Below are 10000 nucleotides of genomic sequence, written 5' to 3'. Positions count from 1 at the left end.
ATAAATCCTTTGTTTCAGTTATCCCCCATCCATTCTTAGCATACGCAAAAAAAAAAAAAAAAAAAAAAAAAAAAAAAAAACTGCTAATTATGACGGAGAAACAAACAGCGTTTTACATTATCCGAGCGACACCTCTTTAATTCAGACTCGAACGCCAGAGACGTAATTTCAATCGACCACGAACGCGCAAAACAGCGATTGGACAATTCAGAAACAGCAATACAGCGTTATTCCATCAGCTCGCCATTATGTGAATTGGGGGAAAGCGGGGGGGGGGGGGGGGGGGGTGGGGGGGGGGTGGTGATGTCCTTACCGTTTGAATCTCTCTCTCTCTCTCTCTCTCTCTCTCTCTCTAACCATACGTATATACTGTGCTTTTTCTGCAATGGTAGTACTGTACGCTCCTGTTTTATTTATGTTCATTTACTGGCTCTCACTCTCTTTCTCTCTCTCTCTTTAGTGTGGAAATAGTTAGGATAAAGCGTCTTCTAAGTTAGTTTATCAAGTGAAATACTGTAAATCAGAACAAGATGGCAGTAAGCTCCAACTGCGGAAAAAAATGGCGAGATTTAGCTTGCTTGGCAGATTCGCAATACGATGAGGTAGCAGGAAGGGAACTGGCATTTCTGATCTATGAAATCAGCAACACGTCCTAACCAAAAAGATACAAATCATTCATAGATATATTAGAAGGATACAATCCTTCAAACTGGAACAAATCAAATGAAAAACATCTTGAAATAATTGAAGAAGTTCCAAATAAAATCCAAGTGGTCAAGAGACTCATAAGAAAAATATACATAAACCAACATATTCCGACAAAGAAAATGAATAAAGTGAACCTTGTGAATATCCTAATTGATGCATTAGGAAAAAGAATGCCAAAAGCATGTAAACTGTGTAAGGTGTGGTATAGCATAGTTAATCCACAAAACCTAATCAGAAAATGTGCTGCATGCAACATTCCGACCCATCCACAGTTGTGTTGAGGTAATGCAAGATATGAGAAAAGACACAAGAATTTTTTGCTCAACATGTCTACCATGGATAGACAATGTTATTAAATCAAGATTGAATGTACAAATAGTTGAGGATGAAGAAGAAGAAGAAGAGGAAGAAGAAGAAGAAGAAGAAGAAGAGGAAACGTAAGAGAAGTAAACAAAACTGAAAATGACAGAAAAAGATAAGGAAAACAAAGAACAAGATAAAAGTATGGATGCAGAGATACTCATTGATACTACATATGAGGCTATAAAGCAGCATACCTACGAAGAAATAAACTACGATATGACAGCACAAAAGAAAATGCCGAAGAGGCTCTACCCCCAGATCTACACAATGACGGGAAACGAGAAAAAATATACAAAAAAGACAAGTCTGCAACCTTTTGAAAAGAGGGAATTGCAGATATGGAGAAAAATGTTACTACAAACATCCTAAGGTATGTCACAACTATGAAATATATGGTAAATGTGCATACTTAGATGGATATGAGGATGATTGCAGAGATCTACATCCAAAAATATGCAAAAACCTAAAGAGGAGGATGAAGAATATCAGGTAAAAGAAAAAAGCAAGCCATCAACGAGATATGCAGAGGTGCCAGCAAAAAATTTCAATGCATCAGCTCCAAGATTCTACTCAAGAGATAATAACTGTTTTTATTATGCAAGAGGATATTGCAGATATGGAGAAAATTGCAGATTCAGACACAAAATGAATAATTATGATGAAGGAAGAACAAATATTATGGAAAAGTTGGATTTTTTAATGTCAGAATTTCTGGAAATGAAAAAAAGAAACAACATACCAGAACAGGAAAGAGACATGGAAAATCCTTATTATTACCAATATTAAATGAAGGAGAAAACACGCAAACCATCATAGTGATGAATGCGCAGGGTTTAGTTACGAGTAACTCAAAAACGAAAATAGAGTACTTAGAAGAACTAACCCAAATTGAAAAGAAAATAGATATAATGAATATTATATAAGTGAAACCTGGTAATTCCCCAAGAGACTGGGAATGATGATCAAATAAAAGGGTTTCAAACTTATAGATCAGATAGAAAAAATAGGAATCAAGGGGGAACCGCAATATATGGGAAAGACAAAAAACAAGGAAAAATATATGAGAAATATAGTAACTCAGAATGTGAACTAATATAACGGTAGAATTTGAATCTGAAAAATTAATGAACCAAAATAGTAATATATAGACCTCCTAATACTAAAGAGTTTGACTTAATAATAAGAGAAAAATGGATGTATATGTAGAAAGTCACAAGGACTGGACTATTCTCCTATCTGGAGACTTCAACTTTCCTTTCGTAGACTGGAAAGAACGAAATAGGAGATTGTGGATGTACTTATACATATAAAAAAGAAAAAAGAGTAATAGTAGTGCAGAAGATAAGAGGCAATTCGAAAAGCTATTAGATATGCTACTAGAATACAACATTCACAAATAAACTCACCTGCCAACCAAGAAAGGGAAATACTTTAGACCTAGTATTTGTGAACGAGATGAATTATGTTAAAGAAAGAAATAGTTTATAATGCGAGTATTTTCAGACCATAATGTCATAGAATTAACAGTCCCATTCCAAAGCAAGTGAAAACAGAGATATAACGCCACGAATGAAAAAGTGGGAAGGATATGGAAAATACAACTTCTACAGTAAAAATATAAAATGGTCAGAAATAAATGAAGAATTAAACAAAGATTTGGGATAATATTTTCGTAGTGATGACTAAAACAAAAGGTAAATACGGAGATATATATATTAAGAAAATAGTGGATAAATATATACCGAAGAAGAAAAGTAAACATCAGTCATGCATACCAAGAGACAGAAGGATCTTGTTCCAGAAAATCAGAAAGTGGGAAAAAAGGTCTAGCAAAAAGAAAAATGCATGGAAAGTTATAGAACTAAAAAGTAAGATAGAAAATGCAGAACAAAAGATTATACAATCAAAAGAAAATGAAAAACGGGACTTGGAAGAAAAAACCCTATTAAATATCAAGCAAAATCCCAAACTATTATACTCATATGCGAAGAAGATGAATAAAAGAAGAATAGAAATAGGCCCTCTAAGAATTGAAGGGAGATTAACGAATGAAAAAAAGGAAATTTGCAACATACTGGCAGAACGATATAAGAGAGAATTCACCCCTAGAATAGATAATGAAGATAATGTATAGAAGTAAGGGATGAAAATAGTGAATATTTAGCTGACATAGATATTATGAAGCTGATATTGTGCAGGCTATTAATGAAATTCAAAAATGGAGCTGCTGCAGGGCCTTGGATGGAATTCCTGCTATTTTGTTAAAGACAGTAGTTCATTCTATCGCAAAGCCACTTGCAATATTATTAAGACAAAGTGTAGATACAGGCAAGATTTATGATGAGCACAAATTAGCATATATTACCCACCCCTACTTTCAAAAAGTGGATCAAGACTAGAGGCAAGTAATTATAGGCCTGTGAGTCTAACTCACATATTATGAAAGTGTATGAAAGGGTAATGAAGAAAAATATTATGAAACATTTAATAAAAAAATAATTTGTTTAATAAAAGGACAACATGGTTCGTACCCGGAAAAAGTACACAAACCCAACTGTTAGTCCACCGTGAGAACATATTCAAAAATATGAAAGCGGAAATGAAACAGATGTGGTTTATTTAGACTTTGCAAAAGCTTTTGATAAAGTAGACCATAATATATTAGCGAAGAAAAATTAGAAAACACAATATCGTGGATAAAGTAGGAAGATGGTTAAAAGAATTTTTACACAACAGAAAACAGATAGTTATTGCAAACGACGAGAAATCGGATGAAGCCAAGGTAATATCCGGTGTGCCGCAAGGTACGGTGTTAGCTGCAATACTGTTTGTTATTATGATTGAAGACATAGACAATAATGTTAAGGATTCGGTAGTGAGTAGTTTCGCAGATGACACAAGAATAAGTAGAGAAATTACTTGTGATGAAGATAGGAACGCTCTACAAAGAGACCTTAACAAAGTATATGATTGGGCAGAGGTAAATAGGATGGTATTTAACTCTGATAAATTTGAATCAATAAAATTATGGAGACAGAGAAAGAAAGCTATATGCATATAAGGGACCTAATAATGAGACAATCACAAATAAGGAAGCAGTTAAAGACCTTGGTGTGATGATGAATAGGAACATGTTATGCAATGATCAAATAGCACTCTGTTGGCAAAATGTAAAGCCCCCAAAAATGGGAATGTTGTTACGGCACTTCAAAACAAGAAAAGCTGAACACATGATTATGCTTTATAAAACATATGTTCGTAGTCCACTTGAATATTGCAATATGATATGGTACCACACTATCAAAAGGATATTGCAAAAATAGAGAGTGTACAAAGGTCCTTTACAGCTAGAATAGAAGAAGTTAAAGACCTTGACTACTGGAAATAAGACTAACAATTCTTTTAAAATTATATTGTCCTAGAAAGGAACCCAAGAGGAACGCTACATGATAATTCAGGCATGGAAACAGATAGAAGGAATAGCAGAAAATATCATGGAACTAAAAATATCAGAAAGAGCAAGCAGAGGTAGATTAATAGTGCCAAAAAACTATACCAGGAAAAATAAAGAAAGAAAGCACACAGGACATTAATCCACTAACGCACCAGCATCGGATAACTGGGGGGCAGAGTCCTATTCAATGCGTTGCCAGCTCATCTGAGGAATATATCAGGAGTGAGCGTAGATGTGTTTAAGAATAAGCTCGACAAATATCTAAACTGCATCCCAGACATCCAAGATTGGAAGATGCAAAATATACCGGAAGATGTACTAGCAACTCTCTGGTAGACATTAGAGGTGCCTCACACTGAGGGACCTGGGGCAACCCGAACAAGATGTAAGGTCTGTAAGGTCTGTAAGGTCTCTCGGTGGGTTGGTGGGTGTGGTGGTGGGGTGGGGTGGCCCCATGGCGGGAAATTTGTAAACTTTTAATAGCTTCATAATTTACTTAATGGAAATGTAACCAGGAGAACTGTGGGCAGCGGTGGGCGCGCACACGTGATATCATTCGGGCGGGACATGGCTTTCGTTATTTCTGAGTGAATAAAAAAAAAACCTGAAAGGTTTTCCCTCTGTTTTTTTTTATTTTTTTTTTATTTTCAATTTTTATTTAAGGGGAGGAAAGCTGAATTGACACGTAGAGGTTTTTTTCTTCTTAAGTTCTCGAATTGTGTTGGAGAGGAGTAGTGTTTAATTTATTTGTATAGATATGTATATATATATATATATATATATATATATATATATATATACATACCATATATATATAGATATATACATATATATATATATATATATATATATACATATATATATATATATATATGTATGTATGATATATAGTATATATATATATATATATATATATATATATATATATATATATATATATATATATATATAGAATATATATATATATATGTGTATATATATATAATAATATATATATATATATATATATATATATATATATATATATATATATATATATATATATATATATATATATACATATATACTATATAAGCGTATGTTTTGTATATGCTTTCAAACATGACTCATGAGCCGTGGCTGAGAAGTTCATACAGCAGTACACGCTGTGCAGAAAACTCGATTGCGCCGAAGAGACTTCTTACTTGTTTCCATTCTAGGACCACGTCAGGGATTCTGTAAAAGTCTCCTTATAGTGAAATATAAACAAAATCAAAAGTTGCTGTGGTAGGATTATTTAATTTTGGTTTTTGATAGTTTGAGGGAAATAAGACAATAGAAAATACAATTGTAGGCAATTGAAAGAAATGGAATAATACCTTCCAAAGGGAGGAATCTATTAAATAACAAGACCTGGAAATATACAAAGGTAAAAATTTATGAAAAAAAAATAAAAATGACAAAAAAAAATAATGAAAAACAAAATCACTAAAAATGATCTTAACTTCTCTGTTTTTGATATTTTAAGATTAAGGTTAAAATAACATCTGTAACAACAAACAAAAAGAACACAAAAATCAGATAAAACAAAAAAAATATATATATAAACAGTTTGAAAAAGAAGATAGAAATAACATTTGCAAAAACTAGCACAATTTAAACACAGATCGGACAAAAATTATATAAAAAGATAAAAAAAAAACCATTTTCCATCACTCATCTTAGATATAAAAAATAAAGCAGAAATTCCTGACAAAAATAAAGAAGAATTTTCTGACAAAAAAAGCAGAAATTCCTGACAAAAATAAAACAGAAAAACAAACAGACGACAAAACGCCAGATACCCACTTCGAGTATCATCAAAAGAAGACCCTTGGTTTTTTGTCTTCCATTGATCTTTTTCTCTCTTGGATAAATATTTTTTTCCGGTGTCTTTACCAATTTTTTTTTTTATGATTATGAAAAAGTGTTCTGTAAAAGGTACGAGATATCGGGCTGGCAATTGCAAGTTTGTTATTTTTTACGTTGGTTTTCCGTTTTTATTGAGGTTCTTTCCTAAACAGGTGGACTATAAAAAGAGCATTGTATGTGTACGTACGCATGTACACACACACACACACACACACACACACATATATATATATATATATATATATATATATATATATATATATATATATATATATATATATATATATATATATATATATATATATATATATATATCTATATATATATATATATATAATTATAGTATATCTTGGCTTTGCGGCTTTTTCATTATTATTATTTTATTATTACTCCAATGTATAATGCCAATTCAACTGTATGATGCGGAAAAACTGACATCAATAAATCTCTTCCCCCACCGCCCCCACCCCCCACCCCCCCGCCTCCAGCCCAGCCAAGGGATTGATCGCGTGTATTTTGCAATTAACCCGGGTTTGATAACCACTGAACCACACTGCAAGGAGGCAATGATTTAATTAAGATCATTAATAGTAGAATAATGTTATATAATTAATATGTTATAATTTATATTGTTATAATAATGAGCATTTAAATATATAATGTATTCTAATATATGCTCACGACACGTGCTAAAATCTACGGTCAAATAGAGCTTTGTTTCAGCAACGAAAATTAAAATTAAATACGGTATTTTATTAGAAATAGTTGTTCTGCACTGTTTAATATGTATACAATATTTTTTTGCATTTTCATTGGAATAAATAAATCATAAATAGCCTATCCTAAAATTCCTGTATTTTTTAATCAACGCAAAACACCTTTTTCAGACCTTGTTAGACCTTCCCAACCCCTAACAACACCTACAACAGCAAGAACAACAACAACAACAACAAAGTAGTTGTTTGTAGGCTTACTCCCCGAATAAGCGAAGAGGCAATAATAAAGTTGTTTTGTGGAGATTGAACAAAACAAAACCAAAAATTCCCTGAACCTTTATCAGGACTATGGGTAACGATAAGACCCAATGCCACACACGAGTCGACCGCCCTGCAGAACAAACAAAGCAAAGTAACAAAGGATGCCTGTATTTATGGCTCCTCAAAGAAGTAGGCTTTCTTTGAACCTCTTTCCTCACCGGGAAGAGGAAAGATATTTATATCTGGTTTCTCAACATTTTTTTTTTTGTCGAGAAGAAGAGAGCGGAAGATCTAAAGGTGAGACATATATTTGTGTGTAGATATAATATATATATATATCTAATATATCTATATATATATATATAAATATTATATATATATATATATATATATATATATATATATATATATATATATATATTATATATATATATATATACAGTGGTCCCCCGTATTCGCGGGGATGCGTACCAGACCCCCAGTGAATAGTTAAAAACCCGCGAATGTTTTGAACCCTATAAATGCTAAAAACAGCTGTTTTGTTAGTTAAAACTCAAGAAAAACCACTAAAAATGTTCTACTTGGTTTTTTTAATAGTTTTATCACAAAAAGTGCATTTTCTGATGAAATTCATAAAAAAACCCAGGAATTTGTGGATATTTATCATAGAAAAAATACTGCGAATACAGGGGGTCCACTGTATATATTATATATATATATATATATATATATATATATATATATATATATAATATATATATATATATAGTATATATATATATATATATATATATATATATATATATATATATTATATATATATATATATATATATATATATATATAGTATATATATATATATATATATATATATTATATATATATATATATATATATATATATATATATATATATATATATATATATAGATATACACATATATATATATATATATATATATATATATATATATATATATATATTATATATATATAATATATTATATATATATAGATATATATATATATATATCTATGTAAATGTGTATATATATATATATATATATATATATATATATATATATATATATATATATATATATATATATCTATACTATATATATATATGTGTGTGTGTGTAAATGTGTATATATATATATATATATATATATATATATATATATATATATATATATATATTATATATATAAAACTAAAAACGAAATGCAATTAGTTACCCTCAAACCAAAAAATATCTAGGAGTTTTTCGCCATGTCAAAAAAAAAAAAAAAAAACAACAACAAAAATAGTTTTAAATGAAATAATAAAATAAAAAATAATAAAAATCATATGACAAAAATCTCATAAGCTCTAAAAGGCAAACGAGAAATACCAGCTTCAGAGACCTGCTAGAATTGCAAAGGAATTTTTCCATATGAAGGAGGAGGGCTAAAAAAAAAAAAAATAAAACTTTCACACAGTAATTCCTAACTTTCCTCACAAAGTTTAACATCATTTGATCTCAATAACTTTTGCTCCAGAGCTGCGCTCCTCACGTAAAGCATCCAGATATGCCTTTATGGAGCTGCACAAAGTAGGGGATATGAAATTCGTAGTTGTGAGATAGTTTCGCATTTTTTTCCTGGGTTGGGGAGGGACCTGAAAAAAATGCTGTTTGACACTAAAACCGAGAATTGTTTGGATTAAATTAAAGTTGGTTTGTTTTGATTCAAATTGAAGTTGGTTTGTACTTATTCAAATTGGAGTTGGTTTGTGTTGATCGAAACTGAAGTTGGTTTGTTTTGATCGAAATTGAAGTTGGTTTGTTTTGATCGAAATTGAAGTTGTTTTTTTATCGAAATTGCAGCTGGTTTGTTTTGATCGAAATTGAAGTTTTTTTTATCGAAATAGAAGTTGGTTTGTTTTGAACCAAATTGAAGTTGATTTGTTCTTATTCAAATAGGAGTTGTTTTTTTTATCGAAATTGAAGTTGGTTTGTTTGATACTCGTTGAAGTTAGTTTGTATTTATTCAAATTGAAGTTGGTTTGTTTCGATCCACATTGACGTTGGTATATTTGGACTGAAATTGAAGTTGGTTTGCTTTGACAGAAATTGAAACTGGTTTGTTTTGACAGAAGTTGAAGTTGGTTTGTTTTTATTCAAATTGAAGTTTGTTTCTCTTGGTCCAAATTGTAGTTGGTAGGTTTTGATTGAAACTGAAGTTGATTTGTTTTGATCGAAACTGAAATTGGTTTGATTTGATCAAAATTGAAGTTGGTACGTTTTGATTTTATGAAATATTGATGGTTTCATTAAGGAAAACAAGATGTGGCCAAGAATCTAATTGTTGTAAAAACATAAAATTTAACAGGAAGTATAAAATTCCAGATATTGAATTTTTAGACTTAAAATCAATAAGTAAAACCATAACGAGGGGAACAAAATGAGAAAATATAACGAAATTGATCTATATAAAACTTGAGATACAAAACAGTAAATGCAGAGCATTTTTTTAAACAAACTAATACATCTGCTTTAGTCTTATATACAAACTCATTGTGTTTACGATTCCAGTATAGGTATTTCGCCTTTAAAATTGTGTCATTGC

At 30.6% G+C, this 10000-nt stretch overlaps 1 protein-coding gene across 1 annotated transcript in view; it reads right to left on the bottom strand.

Moving 5' to 3' along the window:
• LOC135213972 (zwei Ig domain protein zig-8-like) overlaps positions 1 to 10000 on the bottom strand; it is a 241923-nt gene that overhangs the window by 65367 nt on the left and 166556 nt on the right. The gene's annotated exons all lie outside the window — the stretch shown is intronic.

This window comes from Macrobrachium nipponense, chromosome 43 (genome assembly GCF_015104395.2).
Source record: "Macrobrachium nipponense isolate FS-2020 chromosome 43, ASM1510439v2, whole genome shotgun sequence".
In the NCBI taxonomy this organism is placed as follows: domain Eukaryota; kingdom Metazoa; phylum Arthropoda; class Malacostraca; order Decapoda; family Palaemonidae; genus Macrobrachium; species Macrobrachium nipponense.
Note: the sequence above shows the minus strand (reverse complement) of the source record. Positions and strands in the feature narration are given on the sequence as shown.